Source organism: Leuciscus leuciscus, assembly GCF_965113295.1.
Source record: "Leuciscus leuciscus genome assembly, chromosome: 4".
Lineage (NCBI taxonomy): Eukaryota > Metazoa > Chordata > Actinopteri > Cypriniformes > Leuciscidae > Leuciscus > Leuciscus leuciscus.
This window is the reverse complement of record NC_138728.1, coordinates 48,247,024-48,265,855: the sequence shown is the minus strand read 5'-3', so window position 1 is coordinate 48,265,855 and position 18,832 is coordinate 48,247,024.

The window sequence follows — 18,832 nt, the reverse complement described above, 5'->3', positions numbered from 1 at the left end:
AGAAAGAAGAATGAGTAAGTATAAGTTCACTTATTCTTTCCTGTCGGCAATACATTCAGAGAAGACAGAGAATCCTTTGATAATACAGCATTATGTTCTGTTACTTAATTGGCTTGTCCGTAAATAAATACATATATTTCAAGCTGTGGCATAGGGTTGGGTAGCGAAACCCGGTGCCAATATGGAACCGGTATGTAACCGGACCAAATCAAAACGCAGATTTCCACTTAAATGCCTCAGGCCATCCTTAAAAATATTTTGGTTTGCAGTAACAGCAAAAAAAAAGAAAAAAAGGGACGGTAGGTAGGTCTATATTTTTTTATATATAAAAAAAAAATATTAAAAAGTATATATTTTTTATTTTTTAAAAAAAAAAATCGGGGTCGGGTCGGGATACATTTTTTCACCTATGTCTAGGGGCTGTTTACACCAGGCCACTTCATGCGTTTTCTCAGATCGGATTCCAATCTGATTTATCAAAACGATTCCATTTACACCTGGTTACAGCATTTTTTTTTTTTTTGCTGATATAAATCCGATCTTCAATTCCCGCTATATGCAGATTTAATGGAGTGCACGTCACCGAAAGCAACGAGATACATTATTTTATTGATCATTAGCTAAAATTTCTGAATCAAAGCCCGCAATAAGAGAAAGCGGAAACAGCCCTGGTAAGATCATTTCGTTTCTTTACATTTAATGAAGATGATTGTGTGTTAAGCGTCTGCGACTTACTTTCACTTTGATTTGCGATAGTTTGCACGTTGATGCAGCTTCTCATCTGCAGCGAGTGTGTTGCAGTAGCGTCGTCATATCTGACTAAAACATGACATATAGCCTATAACACGCTCTCGCATGTTTATTTTTTAATAAACCATATTCAACAACATATAAAAATGAAATAATCTTTAGAGTAAAGCCGCAGCCAGTCCTTTGTGTGGTGGAATAAGCAATGCTATATAGAAATATATGGTTACCGGTAGTATCTTAATTTAAACTTTATTTTATTATTTTATTAGTTCATTAACTAATTATGCTAACTCAACTAATTTAATGTAAAGTGCTGGATAGTAATTACTAATTAAATAATGTCAAATATCGTCACCTTCCTAAAATAATTGCGTAAGTCATTTTTTGACAAAAATTATTTTTTTGCATAAGTCATCTCCTTATGATGCTGGCCACCTCTGGTAAAATTCCCACATCCTCAGTTGAACAGATCATGCAGTTCTACCCCTGTAGTGTAATGGCCTATGTCAAGAGTGTGACTTAGGCCGTTTTATTTGGCCTAAGTCAAAAGATTTTACAAGCAATTTTAAAATTTTACAAGCTTTTCAAGATGGGAGCTGCATCAAGAAGAACGAACCTCTGAAGTTATTGAAATTTTTTTGTGTGTTTTCTGAGAAATCTGAAAAATGACTTAGGCAATTATTTTAGGAAGGTGACGATATTAAATGTAGGCTATTGATTAGAGTTGCCATAGACTAAAGGATTTTTCTACACTAGTAGTCATTCATTTAAGCAATTAGGACTAATCGCACGTTATATTCAATCCTGAGTGCATGTAGGCTATAGCCTATATTACGCGCTCAAGCGCATACATAAAACTTGCCGCAAAGCACCGGCAAAAGTAGGCAAATGATATAATAAATGTGTCTGAAAAAATAACGAAGCAATTTAATTGTTTATTAATAAACTAGTCTTTTCTAAATCAGTGTAGACTGCCTGCAAACATATCTCCATAGTACATCTCCGCTGTAATGTAGCCTAGATGCGCCTTTCATACGGACAGGATTACATAATGGTACCGTATTTGCTTTCGATTGGATTTTTTTCGTTGGTGGACATTTTTTTTAATAAACTTTATATAGATAGTTATATTTCTCATGTCTGTGAGGCTTGTCTATACACTGTTTTTCAGTTCATTTTTGAGACGCGCTCCAATTCACAGAGATCATGAAAGCGCGCCCTGTTCGTTTTCTTGTTGTTGTGAGTTTACACAAATAAAAGTAGTTGCGACTGATGTATTATTCTTTTCTGTATGACCAGAAATGATGGAGTATTTTAAGTTGTTTCCACTGTTGATAGGAAAATGCGAGTGATGGCACCGGCGCCTCCATGTCATGCAGTGCGCGCTCCACACTCCGCACAAACACTCGGATATGCACTTAATAATAGCGAACATTTATCTAGGTTAACGTTAGAGCGAGCGTCCATGCCAGACGGATAATCCTCTTCATGTTTAACTAATCAAATTCTGTTGCATTTTCTTGTGCCAGTTTGAAAAGGGCGGCTGAAACACTTAGCCTATACAGATAAACGCCCAACGCTGGTGTTTTTCTTTAAACAAATTCGTTTAGGCTTTAAAATAAATATTGTTTATTGGCTAATTAATGCCACAATAATTTGTTTATTTTATTGGCTACTTGTATTTTTCATTTTTGTTTTGCATTGAATACCATTGAATATTTGCATTGCATGCATTGAATATTTGCTGTGCACCGCAATGCCATCCTCCCATAGAAAGACACGTTAAGAGCCACCTATTTTCTTTATAATAAAGGGTTTCTATGGAAGGAAAACGCTTAACGTATAATTAAATGCATTGCGTTCATATTCTTTATCACTGAAGCTTTTTCTTTATTATAAGGGTGTATTATTCCATTAAAAAAGGACTGTTTATAAGGTGACAATCCGTTATACATCTTGAAGATTTTTGTATTGTATTGTATCTTCTGTTATAAAGACGAAGATTGACATTTCGTTAAATAAACAAAATAAGAACACAATGTTGTAAAATTTTCTGTTGTGTTTTGACTACTTATATCTCTAGGTAATGAATGAAGATATAGCCTATTAACAAAAATAAATCTTATATATAATATATTATATATATAAAAAAAACTTATAGGCCTATTTAAAATATATTTTCAAAAAAGGGCCTCATTGATTAATTTTGCCTGATTGGGGGCTGCTACTATTTGCTTAAAGTGTAACTTGCAGGTTAACCACCACAACCAATTAATGTGTAAATTAAAGTGCTCAATATGTATATATGTAAAAATGTCTGTCTTAAAATGCGTTAAAATAACATTTATTGGGGTTTCTTCAAAGGTAGCGTGTTTTTACAGCAACTGGGTGATGACGTCATTAAAGGAAGTTGCAACCATACTCTGCTAGACTCCTACTGTTTGTGACTGTTTGTGGCTTGATTATAGAGAACGACTGGGAGACTGAGGAGGTGGGAAACTAGTGTTGTCAAAGTACCGGTACTTCGGTACTGAAAATGTGACGGTACCAGCATTTCTGTAGTACCGGGTATATTCGGTACCCAGTAATAGGCAGCTGCGTTAAGTCGCTTCCATGTTTATCTAAGCACGGGGCTCCAGACTAACTTTCATTACTATGAGCACTGTAGCCGATATATACCACGATATAGTGTCTGTGTATATTAAACTGCAGAAATACTATTTAAATATTAACCTTGCATGTTCTGTTTGTCTCTGTGTGAATGAATGGCACAGACGCGCGTGTCATTTACCTCACACACACACACACACACACACACACACACACACACACACTGAAGCGCGAGTGATGCTCGCGCTGTTTTCAGTCTAGCTGCTGCCAGTCACGATATGATGATATGATAGGGTGACCATATTTTAGTTTTCAGAAAACAGGACGGGGGCGTGGTTGATGGGCGGGGGTGTGTTTGGGAGGCGTGGTTAAGGGGAGGGGCGTGGTTTGGGGTGAACGCATCAAAAAATACATGACAAATGCATTCACAACCTTGCAACTATGTTATTGTTCTTTAATACATAAAGTAATACATCCTTTCCATTCAATGTTTGGCCCGCAACAATAGAATACTATTAAAAAAAAGTTTCGCTTTTAACACCTTTTACATGACACTATTTCTTTTCATGGCCAGAGCAGGTTAAAAATCTACTACACTATTTCAGTAAAAAAAACAATTTCAATCCTCCTGATGTTCTCTTGTAGCCTATACTTTCTTTATGTGGGCTTCTACTTCGCTAGCACCTTTATTTGACACTGACACATACGTGCCAGCTTTGCAGTTCATGCATTCTGCTTTACACGGATCCCGACCGAAACGAAAAAAACGGGAATTTTCTCTGAAATCATCTGTGAATTTACATTAGGGCTTTTTTTTTTTTTTTGCTGTTAGCTACTAACATTTTATCTCGCACTTGACCGTAAACTGAAGCGTCGACCGTCGAGTCCTGGTCGAGTCACGCTGCTAAAATTTTAATTCTGTGTCTGTGAACGTAAAGTCCGCCTACTTTGATTTGATTGGTCATTTCAAATATTCTGACATTGACGAGCAGTGTGACAGACCAATGAGGCTGAGATGAACACACACACACACACACACACACACACACACACACTCACACACATGCCTCTATATCTGACGTGCTCTCTGCTTGCCGCTGCGGATTGAGGAACGCGCTGATTATAACAAGACGGGGCGAAGCCGGTTTCATATGTTTTGTGTGCAAAGGCAAGCATGTATTTAAAGTACACGCTTAATGGCCCAATGAAAAATAATGAAAACCAGGACATTTTCATCACTTTATAAAAAACAGACAGGACGGCCAGGACAGGACGTGAAAACAGGACATGTCCTGGGAAAACAGGACGTTTGGTCACCCTATGATATGATGAAATTCATCTCCAGAGCCACTCTGAGTCATTTTACCGTTTCATTTGAGAAAAACTATCGTCATATCATACACGCACAGAAACTCAAAGGTCTTCACGGCAACCCGTCAAAATAAAAGTTCGGTTTAATTTTGCGTGCATGCTGCCTGAACCCGTTTGTTTTGTGAATAGCTTACTCTCATTTCTGGCAGGATCACGGTCGTCTTGAAGCCAGCACACACGATTATGTTTACAATTGAGTTATTTCAATATAACTGCTAGCCTACTTGCCATTTAGACTCCAGTAACTCTAGGCTTGGAGTTCCTTTTATGACGTCACGCCCAGCCTAGTGGAAGGGAGCGGGAGTGCTTAAAACCACTAAAAAGTACCAACTTTTCATATTATATTCAGCATTTTGGTATGAAAAACATACAAAACAGTGGTGGGTGGTTCTTATCTTTATGTTTATTGCATTTTCTTCGAGAAAAATTTTACCTGCAAGTTACACTTTAAGCTTTTTGAACGTGTGATAAAGGCGCGATAGGCTGTCAATTTTATATGGATAAAGGCATATTTTGTACATGTCCTTATAAGGGCAAAAAAAATGTCGTTTTAACGATAAGATCTCGTTATTACGAGAAAAGATGTCATTAAAACGACATAAGATCTCGTTATTACGACATAATTGAGGGGAAAAAATAATATGTATGTGGCAGCAATGCGTCACCGTAATTGACCAATCAGAATCAAGGATTGGAACTAACCGTTTTATAAGACTTATATATAACATAACAGTTACAGTAAATTATTATATTATTAGAATATTAGAATGATTTCTAAAGGATGAAGTGTGGAGGAATAAAGGAATAAATCAAATGATCACAGGAATAAATTAAATTTGAAATATATTAAAATTGAAAAGACTTTTTACATTAAGTTGTAATATTATTTCACAATATCACTGTATTTTTGATCAAATAAATGCAACATTTGAGAGCAACAATCTTACTGGCACCAAACTTTTGAAAAAAACAAACAAAAAAACTTGTACTCACACAAATTGGTTTCCCCGCCTGATGCAGGAACACCTACGGCCACATCAGCTGAAAATGAGAAATAAAATAAGAAGTTGAATGAATATATTATAATATACATTTACAGGATCATAATACATCACACAGTGCACACAGATAAAATCTGTTTATTCTATGTTTGCATTTGTACTGTATGTTAACATCAAAAATATACATGAACACACCATTGCATTTTTACTAACTCTAGATATTAAGTTAAATATTCTCACATAATAAATGTTTGTTGACATTTCAAAGGTGTCTAATTCCAGAATTTTAGAATAGAATAGGGGGTTTCATAAACCTTTAAAAGTCATTATCATTAAAAAGAATAAACCAACTATTTTCAGATAATGAATAAATATATTCATCAAATAGTAACAAACAGTTTCACATTACTACACGTGAAAATAGTATTATGATTAAAATGTCTTATTCCACCTTCATGTTGAGTTTCCCTGTCAGACATGGGTGTTTCTGGATCTTGGGCACTTTGAAGACCTGAAAAACAAGATTCCAAAAACATGGTTCCTGGAAATTATTCAGGGATGCTTTTTAATTAATTAATTTTTTGTTGAGTGGTGACACATTAGGGTTGGGTATGTTTTTTTTTTTTTAAACGGTACTGGTGCCTAAACCAATACTTTAATGTCATTCACCATTGTTTTGAGGCTCTTTTTTTTTTTTTTAAGAACGGCTTTTTTATCTAAATAAATTAAATAAAAAATTCTTAAAATTGAACCATATATTAAAATTGTAAAGTATACTTGTATAAATATAAGTAGCTTAAATACAAACACAACAAATTCACATAAATTCCCAATAAAACATAAATTAACCTAAACCAACTACAATAATTTATCACTAAATAACAGTTACAGTACTAATAAACGGAGCAATTCAAATAGGGTCTGTAGTCTGTATTCTTGGTATGCCTCAAACCAGCTTTAAATTGCAGCAATTCTTTAGCAGAAATATGACCACATTCTTTGCCTTCTCTGGCAAAATACGACACCTCTCCTAACTTACACAATGTGGCGGTGTAGTGGAAGGGCAAATGATACACAGGTAAGTGTTATTTTAGAACGCATCACCTTAAAAGTGATCATGCTTTTTACGTCCTTTTCGAAGAACCAGAGGGCAAATAATTCAACTGACAGCTGAGGCCATCCTTAAAAATATTCTTGTTTGCCGTAACCCGACCGACCCTGTCAATTTAGTACCGACCCAATTATTATTTTTTTTTCCCTTTTAGTCCGACCGACTTGCCGGTTGTAAACTTGCGTTTAGACCGACCGATTTTTTTTTAACTCTTAAAACAACTAATACAAATGCAATAAAATAATATTAGTTATTAAGTATTGTGAATATAAATTGCCTAGACCTACATACAAACATAAGCTACGTTCTTTCTTTTAAATAAAAACCCGTGGCGTGTCATCTATGATTATGTTTACACCATTGGTTAACGCATCACACTACAGCCTGCAAGCTAAGTTCGCTTCGTTTCATTCACTATCAATGGTTCGCGCTTGGTAATGACTGTTTATAAGGTGACAATCCGTTATACATGTGAAGATTGTAGGCTGCATCTTGAAGATTTTTGTATTGTATTGTCAATCTTCCTCTTTATAACAGAAGATACATTTCGTTAATTAAACAAAATAAGAACACAATGTTGTAAAAAATAAACAACTTAGGCTATACTGTTAGATGTGTTTTGACTACTTTTTGTTTAATTATATCTCTAGGTAATGAACATATAGCCTATTAACAAAAATAAATCTTATATATAATACATTATATAAAAAAAACTTATAGGCCTATATAAAATATATAAAAGGGCCTCATTGATTAATTTTGCCTGATTGGGGGCTGCTACTATTTGCTTAAGCTTTTTGAACGTAGATGTATGATAAAGACATGATTGGCTATCAATTTTACGTGGATAAAGGCATATTTTGTACATGACTACACATGTCCTTATAAAGGCAAAAAAAGATGTCGTTTTAACGACATAAGATCTCGTTATTACGAGAAAAAGATGTCGTTAAAACGACATAATTGAGGGAAAAAAAATTATATGTATGTGGCAGCAATGCGTCACCGTAATTGACTGATATGACCATCAGTTTAAATTGTTTCTCCTTAAAAAGAGCATGGCTCTTGAAATGAAACATGACCACATTCTAGCTGAAGCCAGGATTAGAGTTTTTATATATCGCAGTCATTTTATACTTGAACAAACGGATGGGGGACAAATTAAAGTAAAAACTGTGTTGAATGTGGAAGGATGAGTGCAGAAGATTTCATACAGGTATATTGCATGATTCAATTAAGCAATTAACATCATATCATGCTCTGTGGCGTGTGTAAATGAGGGAATATATTTTGGAAGAATGGAGCGATCCATCCCCCCTCATTTAATCCGTTCAACACCTTAATAACACACTATGTTGTGTGTTCCTTTCACAATCACTATAAAGTGCCTTTGGTGTCCTCATCAGAATCGCTCAGTCATCATGAACATAATGCAAAATAATGAAATTCTGAGGTTTTATTATAAATGTCCAAACACTTACAAACATACAAGTACAATGATACGTCTCTTGAAATGTGTTTTTCTGATTTTATACAATTTTCTTTGATTGGATGTATGTGATTTTGGCATGTCCCGCACGCTGCTCAGCTAACTTCAGTGAGTGTAAAAAGTGGTTAAATTACAAAAAATTAAAATACTTTTTTTAATGTACTTATTGTCCTCAGCAAGTTATTTAATAAAACAAGTCATTTTGATTATTTATATTTTATTTTCATAATAATATTAAGCAGTTTGCATGTGTCCCTGAAATTGCTGTCCACCCTGTCATTATGGGGTAAACGCCCCTTTAAGAAACCAGCTGATGTACTCAGTGCCATCCCCTCCCACATTTGGTCTTTCTTCAGTGGAGGTTAAAACATCTGCAACACACACAGTAAGTATATACACTTATATTTCCTAATTTTCATCATATTGTGTTTGTAGTTGCGTGTTGTCAAGCTTAACATGTCCACCCTGTCATTGTGAAATATTAATTCATATAAAAACTTTTCAGAAATTCTAAATATACATTTTAAACAGTGCACAGTCAGCTTCACCGGTGAATCACTTTGCTAACTGCTGTACACCATGTGCTCATTCAATACTAACTTTAGCCAAAAAATGTCCACCCTGTAATGTTCATGACAGGGTGGACATTTGCAACTCCTGAAAATCAGCCTGAGCCAGGCCCCTCCTTCTATATTGGTTAAGGGTTTCTTGAAGGTCCTGTTGTTTTTAAAATGTTCTAGTTCACCCATTAAAGCATTTGTCCACCCTGTCATGCCAAGTTCCACCCTGTCATTTTGTTGTCCACCCTGTCATGTTCAACTTTTATGATGAAAATAAACTAATTATTTTAACAAGTTAACAAAACCTTGTGTGTGATTTCTTAATAAACAAATGAGGGCCAGTTAGTATTGTTTTAAAGTTTGAATAAATATCTTTGTTGTTAGATTTTATTTAGAATAGAATGTGCAACTATCACATATTTTATTGGGCAATACATATTTAAGCAGTAACTTCATTATTATCAAAATACTTTTACCATTAACTAAAATGTTTTGTTGGGAAAGGGACACATTATCTTTCCTCAGATCTACATTTTATAATCACTATGCAATGAAAATGTATTTATTCTATTATGAATTTGTCCATGACAGGGTGGACATATTTTATGGTTTGCTCGTTTATTGTCAGCTTGCAGTTAATTTATAAAAAGTGCTGGAGCTTGACCAATATGCATTTCTAACAGCCTAATGTCTCCTTAATACAACACATATGAAGTTAAATGGAAAATCTCAGATTTTTTTGTGGAAATTGTGAAGTCTCAAAGGCACTTTATGGTGATTTTGATCTGTCTTTTGGCGGTTTGGCGATTTTGAACAACATGGCGGTTAAAAGAGGGCGGTGCCAAGCCTCAGCTACAGGTTATATCTTAATTATTTGACATTTGTAGGAATTTAGAACATTGTAATTAATTGTTGAGAGTTTAAAATATTCCAATGTCTAAAAAGACATTAAAATGTATATAAACCTTTCAGTTGCACTATAGTAGAAGACATTACCAAGCACTTAACAAAACTATATTTCATAAATTGTTCAGTATATAGGTTGAAAAAAAAGAACATGAATGCAGTGATATCCTAACCTGTTCTTATTCTTCTATGTACTGTTTTACAGTCACATACCCTCCGCTTGAGTGCTCTCTGTTCTCCAGTGTGGAGGTTCCACTTACTGTACCCTCAGCAAAACTAAATCCTCAAGAGGAATTTGGTAAATAACAGTGATGAATTTAAGAACAAATCTAAAAATCCATGTGTCATTAAAGTAATTAAAGTAAAACCCCTTAGACTAAACTGACAGGGCAATAGATACATTTAGTAAAGATTTGGTCCAGTTTGATACGAAATCATGAAATGGTGTTTTTATTCTAAATATGGATTAATTGACTTTTAATTGGTCCTCATCTAAATTGTCCCTTACAGCTTTATTTCATATTTTCTTTACAGAAAAAAATATGGAGAGGCTCCCTGATATTTTGGCATCATGTCCTTCTTCTGAGCCTCAAAGAAGCTCTGCATCATCTTGGTCTTTCGGCAGCAGAAAGCCTCAGAGTGCTGGAAAGAAGCAAGACCATACCACCTAAAATGTCTTATTGCAAAAGAGGCTGTTGGTCATCCCTTATGTTGGCTTTGCCACGAGCCTGCTGTTATTAAGTTGCTTTTCATTAATATTCAACTTTAATTACCCAGGGTAGGTTTGCTGAGACTTAATGCTCAGTGCCCTGCTTTATAGGCTAAGATGAATGTTTTTTGGGATGGGAGGAAACTTGGATACCCAGATGAAAAATACATCTAGGAAAACTAAAACAAAATCTAGGAACTTCTTGCTGTGAGGTGACAGTGCTAAACACTGAGCCACTATGCAATCCTATACAATAGAATCAAACCAAAAATTGATTGTATTGTACTTTATGAGTTATTCACCAGAAAAAAAATGTCTTAAATTAGATTTTTTTTTTATTCTGCCTAGGTGCAAAGAGTGTCTTCCTGATGAGTGGTTCTGTGGGACTGTGATATATTGTGTCACAAAAAAACAGCCACTCCACAACAGGGAATGCCTGATTAATGAAGCCATTCCTCCAACCTCATGCGTCATTAAAGGGGAAGGTGGATATTTCACCCATGAGCAAGGTATGTTCCCACGAAATCCCTAATTTTGCTGTTCATGTGTGTCTGCAGCCAGTTACAGATAATCTAAATTACTGGTTTTCTTTCTTTTTGCCAGCTTGCATTTTGCCTACTGTGAAGGTGCCAGACTGCTCCTGTGAAGGCACAAACTGCACTGTGTTACCAGGCAAACCAGTGATTTTAATTACCATCAATGGTAAAAACAATTCACTATTTAGATTTCTATTGTAGGTTTGATGTTTTTCACACTAGTGTGCTGTGGCGTGATTGTGCTTTCAATTGCAGTAGTGTAAAAACCTATGTTATAGCACATGGTATTATCATTAACTGAAACAAAGACAGACATCTTTTTATTTGTAACAAAAAAATCAGTAATCTGTTGCAAAGCAGGAACATCCTTTGCATCCTTCCAGCATGAAGTCCAATCAACACAGCTGTTTGGAATTTGGTGAATTAAGACAAATGTAAACGATGTAGGTGTGATATTACTCTAGAAGTCAGAGTGCTATACTGAGACAATAGGAACTACTTTGCAGTGTCTCTGAACCAATCACAATGTGCAGAATGAACTTACTGTTGTAAAAATAAGTATGTGGTAAATGTGTATTTATAATTTTTTATATTAACTTTTTTGTTCCAAGGGCATTTTGACTTGCATCAGCCACTAAATGTATGTCAAACGTGCCAGCAGCAGTGGACCCCAGACTTGAAGGACCTCCTTAGCAGTGGATATTGGCCAGCCTCTGTCACCAATTCCACGCTTTATACACTGGATCTCTTGAGCTCCGTTCAGGAACTCAAGGTCATCTCTCCGGGATTCTCCAGACAAGCCTTCGCAAAGCTGCTGGAGCATCGCACTAAGTGTGGAGGAAGAGTAAGTGTAATTGTTATTACGATATTATAAAATGTATTTCCATAAGCACACTACATTACAAATAAGTCTTCCAGTCTGGACATATCAATGGCGATGCACTGCAGCGCAGCTTCTTAGAGTTTTCCTACACTTCATTTGAGGAAGCCCAGCTCTGCTGTAGTGCTCTCTTCACCTGCCCAGCCTGCACGCCAGAAATGTTGGCTGTTTCAGCAGACGGAAACCGAAAGCTATATCGCTTTCGCCGCACCAGAAGGTGGTCTTTGTTCCAGTCTTTTTATTGATTTATTTTCTTACTTAATATATTTAATTGATGGATCTTCCTCAGCTCTGATGATCCTGGCTTTTTTGAGGGGCTCTTTGTGGCTGAAGACAGTGCGCTGTCTGGATTTGTCGACACCATACAGAAAGCAGTGAGAAATGCAAGTTTTTTAACTTACAAAAATAACCATATATAAAATATATGATTGAGATTGAGAAATATAAGGGTCTTGTACTAGACTCTGCCACAAACAATGACGTTGCTGTGGTGGAGCATTCCCTTACTGGAGAGAGCACTGTGTCACAGATATGGCTGTGGGAGGTTCATGGCACTGGTATGTAAGTTTTCAGATGCTTCACAATAATTGATTTACTGCTCACATGGGTACATTTTTGTAAAATTGAGATGTATGCATCATATGAAATGCTTTGTTAGGAAAGGACAATATTTGGCTGAGATACAACTATTTGAAAATCTGGAATCTGAGGGTGCAAAAAAATAGAAACATTGAGAAACATGCTTTACACATCTTGTTAATTCTAAAACAGCTGAACTTCACCTTCTTATCCTACATCTTGCTGTTTTGTTTTTCTGTATTTCCCCAGATGGAAGCTGCACAAAGGACCGTGTTGAAGGAAATGGACTTGACCTGTCTATGTATTATTAGTATGCTGATTGATTAACCACATCAATAAATGTTTGCATCCTATAGTGTTGAAAATTCAAACTGTGTCTGTCGATGGTGGTGGCGCGGGGTGGTGGTGGCGCAATGGATAAGACACATGCCTTTGGTGTGAGAGACCCGGGTTCGAATCCACTGTGAGACACCAATGTGTCCCTGAGCAAGACACTTAACCCCTAGTTGCTCCAGAGGCGTGCGACCTCTGACATATATAAGTGGCTTCATATAGATATATTATTCACGTGTGTGTGTGTGTGTGTGTGTGTGTGTGTGTGTGTGTGTGTGTGCGTGTGTGTGTGTGTGTGTGTGTAAATATACATATATATAAATGTATGTTTGTGTATTTGTATGTATATTTATGAATACATTTCAATAAATGTATGTATATACACGCAGGCAACGGCAGAGGAAACAAGCTGGACAGGGTGATTATTATCGTGCCGTCAAAGAGTTGACAGTAGCTGCACATGCAAAGAGGACGGAACAGTGGAGGCTCAACCAGAGACGATGCAGAGAGAAAAAGAGGCAGGTGGAGGCATTGATGAATCTGACACCAGTGTCTGAGGACTCTTTTGTGGACGAACACCATGACCATCCTGGGCCATCTCAACACTCCTCACCACCTGGGCCATCTCAACACTCCTCACCACCTGGGCCGTCACAACACTCCTCACCACCTGGGCCGTCACAACACTCCTCACCACCTGGGCCGTCTCAACACTCCTCACCACCTGGGCCGTCTCAACACTCCTCACCACCTGGGCCATCACAACACTCCTCACCACCTGGGCCGTCTCAACACTCCTCACCACCTGGGCCATCACAACACTCCTCACCACCTGGGCCGTCACAACACTCCTCACCACCTGGGCCATCTCAACACTCCTCACCACCTGGGCCATCTCAACACTCCTCACCACCTGGGCCATCACAACACTCCTCACCACCTGGGCCGTCTCAACACTCCTCACCACCTGGGCCATCACAACACTCCTCACCACCTGGGCCGTCACAACACTCCTCACCACCTGGGCCGTCTCAACACTCCTCACCACCTGGGCCGTCTCAACACTCCTCACCACCTGGGCCATCACAACACTCCTCACCACCTGGGCCTTCTCAACACTCCTCACCACCTGGGCCGTCTCAACACTCCTCACCACCTGGGCCATCTCAACACTCCTCACCACCTGGGCCATCTCAACACTCCTCACCACCTGGGCCATCGCAACACTCCTCACCACCTGGGCCATCTCAACACTCCTCACCACCTGGGCCATCTCAACACTCCTCACCACCTGGGCCATCGCAACACTCCTCACCACCTGGGCCATCTCAACACTCCTCACCACCTGGGCCGTCTCAACACTCCTCACCACCTGGGCCAGAAATCGAGGTCTCCTGTATGCAACAGTCTGGGACGAAGAATTGCTTCATATGGCCCCAAACCCGAGATGTGCTCTTTTACTTCCAATCAGATATCATAGCTGTCATCTCAGAACCAGAACCAGAACCATCAACCAGTCGAAGCTCAAGATTGTCATCTGAGGACTGGGAAAGATTCATATCGGTCTGAAAAGTATAAGAACGACCAGCTCTTTGTGGTAGTGGTATGCGTGCGTGTGCGTGTGCGTGTGCGTGGGTGGGGGGGTTGGAGATGTTTGTTCATATATGCATCAAGAATAACAGTCTTCATTTGTAATGGTTTAGTAAAGTGATGAATTTTGTTGTAGCTGAAAGTGTGTGAGGAGTTATACATTTGATGAAAGATAATGTTACTGTTTGTCTCCACAATGTTACTGTTATTTGTTATACGTTTTTCGTGAAAAAATGATGAATCTTTTGAAATGAGCTATTACTGTAAATGATATGAGATTAGGTTGTTCATAACCTTTTGATAGCAGACATGAATGTTACTGTTCTTTTTTAACTGAATGCTAAAAACTGAATGTTTCACAAGTTATCTCACTGTTGTAAATCTGACTGATATTGTATTACATATAGCACGTCAAGAGAGTTGAGTTGACTAAAAGAAATGTTCAAGTGTTGGGAAATATATTCTACTGTTAATAAAAGGTTCACTTGAGATGCCTTGTGTTTCTTTGAGATCATTCTGAATTGGCCTACATCAATTTATTATATTAAAAATGCAATGAAACATTGAAATTGTACTATGTCATACGGTAAAACATTGAATTTTAAAATAAATAAAAATAAATACTTTGTTTGTTTACATGGTTCATGAAAATAATGGAGGAGAGCTAGTATGATATATATATAACTTCAAGGCATTTTTGACTAATTTCTAGCAAAAAAATAGAACAAATGTCCATAGATGACATGCTGTAGTCATTAAAAAACATGTTTTGTGTTTATATTTTGCAACTTGTTATACTTACAGATCAACTATTACATTCTTGGTTGTATTTAACCGTATCATGAATATCAAATTTAATTTATTTCTAAAAATCACTTCGTTTTATCGTATGACATTTTCAAGGACTGTATACAAAGAAACACATTAAAATGTCATATATTATTTTTTATAAAGGGCACTAATAAAAACAAAAAATATACACATAGATTTACACAAAAAAATGCTATATTTAATTTGGCTCATTTTAATCATTTAAATTTTTTTACTGTTTTGAAATACTAAAACGTCACTGACCCATGTGTGAGTGTACTATTTGTATTGTTTTGCTTTATGTACAGTAGTTTCTTTATATGTAAGGACCTTGAAAATTAGATGGTTCATCTAAAGGGGTTTATCCTTTTACAGAAATAGTGACCAAAATTAATCACCTTTTTAAATTAAAATGCTGCTAACCATTAGTGCATTACTACAGGTGTTGAGGAAGGCCTTAAATACTTGGGTTGATGCTGAAAACATAGATCTTGCATGCCATCATGATATTAAGGTTAAAAATTAGGCCATGTCAAACAATTTCACCTCAAGTAATTTTTGTCAAAGGGTTCTGTGAAGCTATGCCTGGTCAACGTCATGTCCATGAAACTGTGAATTAAACCTGTCATAGGACTAAACCAAATACATTGGCTAATAAAACTGTCCAATTGCACTGAGGTTACACAATCTTATCAGGTCCCAAACCTGAGCTACTAATGTTGCAAACAGTTCTATTGTACCCTTATGGTGTCAGATTAATCTTTTTATTTTTTATATATCTATATAGAAGAGTTAGTTTTTGCTTCTACTGCTTGAGCCTGTCCTGTTTGCACATTGGTTATACAAAAGCTAAACTCACCATGAAGTTAAAAATCCTGATGGCATTAACCTGGATGCTGTCATCAATAATGTTATATTGTCAATAATTAATATGCTTAGATATTTTTGCTGTTGTTTTTCTATTACTTTGAACAGAAAAGACATAAGGTTGTCATTGCAGCTTGAGAAACTCCATGCCATTGGATACAAGCCAGTTCTGCTTCTTGGAAAGGAGACCAAAAAGAAAGAAATCAAGTGTGAAATATGAATCTCTCGCCGCACACTCTCCGCCTATGCCCAGGACTACCTTCAGAAGATAGGTTCATTTTATGAATACCTCTGTGAAGGTGAGATGCACGCACTGCATTTTTAAAGTCACAGTTCACATCTTGTGTTGAGTACGTAAAATATTTGATCAATGTTTAAATCTTAAAGGGATGGTTCACCCCTAAAACTTAAATTCAGTCATCAACTCCTAATCTCCTTGACAGTAGAAACTTGGGAGAGGTTTCCATTTGTATATACCCAACACAGAGTTTGTTAGCACAACACGGGATCTTTTCAAAAACAATTAAATCATTTCAATATTGATCTAGCCTTAGACACAGCCAAACAGCACTCCCTCAAACCATTTAGTAAGATTTGGCAAACTATAACTTATAAGACAACTGACTCTAAAACCTTTTCTACCAACCTGTCCACTGCCAATGTTTTTATCTGCATAGTACTGGGAGGTTTGAAAGCAATTGCACAATATTTTGGGATGAGGAAATATGACTGTTTATTTTGATAGCAATAGCGAACCACTGATTTTGTAATTGATCATGTAGATTAATGAGACATGGATAATACTGCATGGGGGACTTTTGAGGACATGTAACTGTTATTGATCTGGAAAGAAGTGGCCATTTACTTCTGTTTGTAAAAACGTTCACATAGTGTTATGCCAACACACTGTGTTGTATGAAAATGGCAAGCTCTACAGTTTATTCTGTCAAAGAGGTGAGTCGTTGATGACTGAGATGTAGTTTTAGGGTGAACCTTCCATTAAACAATTTCCTTAATCAATACCCAAAAGAAAGCAAGCTTTTGAGAGTGATGGGAAGGGCACAACACATGTATGTCGAATTCCAGCTTACTACTTTTGCCGTTTGGCACTTGTTTACTAACATTGTGTATTTCTATGATTGTAAGCAAATGTTTAAGTCAATGTATAATTTGACATTCAGTGTAATCTTGAGTGCACACTGGAGACAGTCACACATTATGATTGTCACACATAAATGCTGAACAAAATGGGACCATTATGAAGAAATGTTAGAAAAATTAATACATCACTTTTTTTCTGCTGCTGAATGATGCAGACACACAATGTGTGTTAAAATGTAACGATAGCACTGGGTGGAGGGAAGTTTGTGTTTATGAAAATAATTATAGGTATATTTTATATGGTATCCCATAAAAAGCTCTAAAATAAATAAAACAATACATTAAAATAAATAAATAAAATCTTAATTCATAAAATCTTAACGGGTGTTTTTTGGCAGCCAATCACATCATGCCTCTTTTTCAATATCTTTTACAAATGCTGCTTTCACTTGTTATTAATAACCAATTTATTATAACAAACAATTTATTTCTGTCAGACGTCTACAGAAGCTCTTATTGAGAATTACCAGGTTTTGTGTTGATGATTCATTGAATGTTTCATTTGAAGTCACCAGAATTGTGATTAGTGTCAGCTTTATCTGTGCTCTTAACCCTTGACTCTTTAACATTAGGTTTCTCTTTTTGCTGTATCTGTGTATTTATTATGCACGTTTGAAACAGCAGAAAGAACTATGAGGAAAATGTCATCAGATGATAACATTATCATCATGTAGATTTGTTAAGCTTAGCAAGAGATTAATAACTGAAAGATGAGTAGTAAAAGGTTTAGCAAAATTAGCATTAAAGTTTGTTTTTTAATACTCAGTGCGTACAGGATAGTGGTGGAAATTCTCGTTCATTTTCAGTTCGTTCACCAAAATGATTCGTTCAGATTCGTTCACTGATTCGTTCAGTGATAATTTCTTCATATTACATATATACTGCAGCAGGAGGCGAAAAATTGTGTATTTTATGCTATGTTTTAACGAACGTATTTACTTGTTACAAAAAAAAAAGTGATTTGGCTTTGTTAATGTGTGCCTTATTTACTAAATTAATAACATAAGTCTAAATAAGTGGTTCAGATGACCTAACCAATGTTTTCTTGCATAATTAACATTTTAATTGTTTAGTCAGACATTCATAAATCTGGGATTATATTAAACGTTGATGTTCTGTATGTTGAATATGTATATAAACAATTATATGTGCACACCTGATAACTGCGCTTTGAATGAGATTGAATCACATGCTAAATGACCGATCTACCCAGTACTCTCTCATTCACGAACGAAAGTACCAGTTAGTTCAATTCGTTCACGAACGAGATCTCTCTCTCGTTCAGACTCGAAACAGAGCGATCTCAGTCAGTGATGGGCGTATTCGTTCAGTAGATCCAACCAAATACTGTACATGCCCCTTCACAGCCCGAACTGAAATGCTATTTGCTGACGTTACGCAAATGAGACCTAACCAATACTGTCATATTTCTTTGGTTTGTTTTAGTTTTTAGAGAAGTGCATATGACATGAATAAAACGTAATGAATTCATTTTTGATAATACAAAATGAACACAAGTAGTCAAGTAAATTGTTCAAAGTGCAACATACCACAAAACTAAGACTAAAA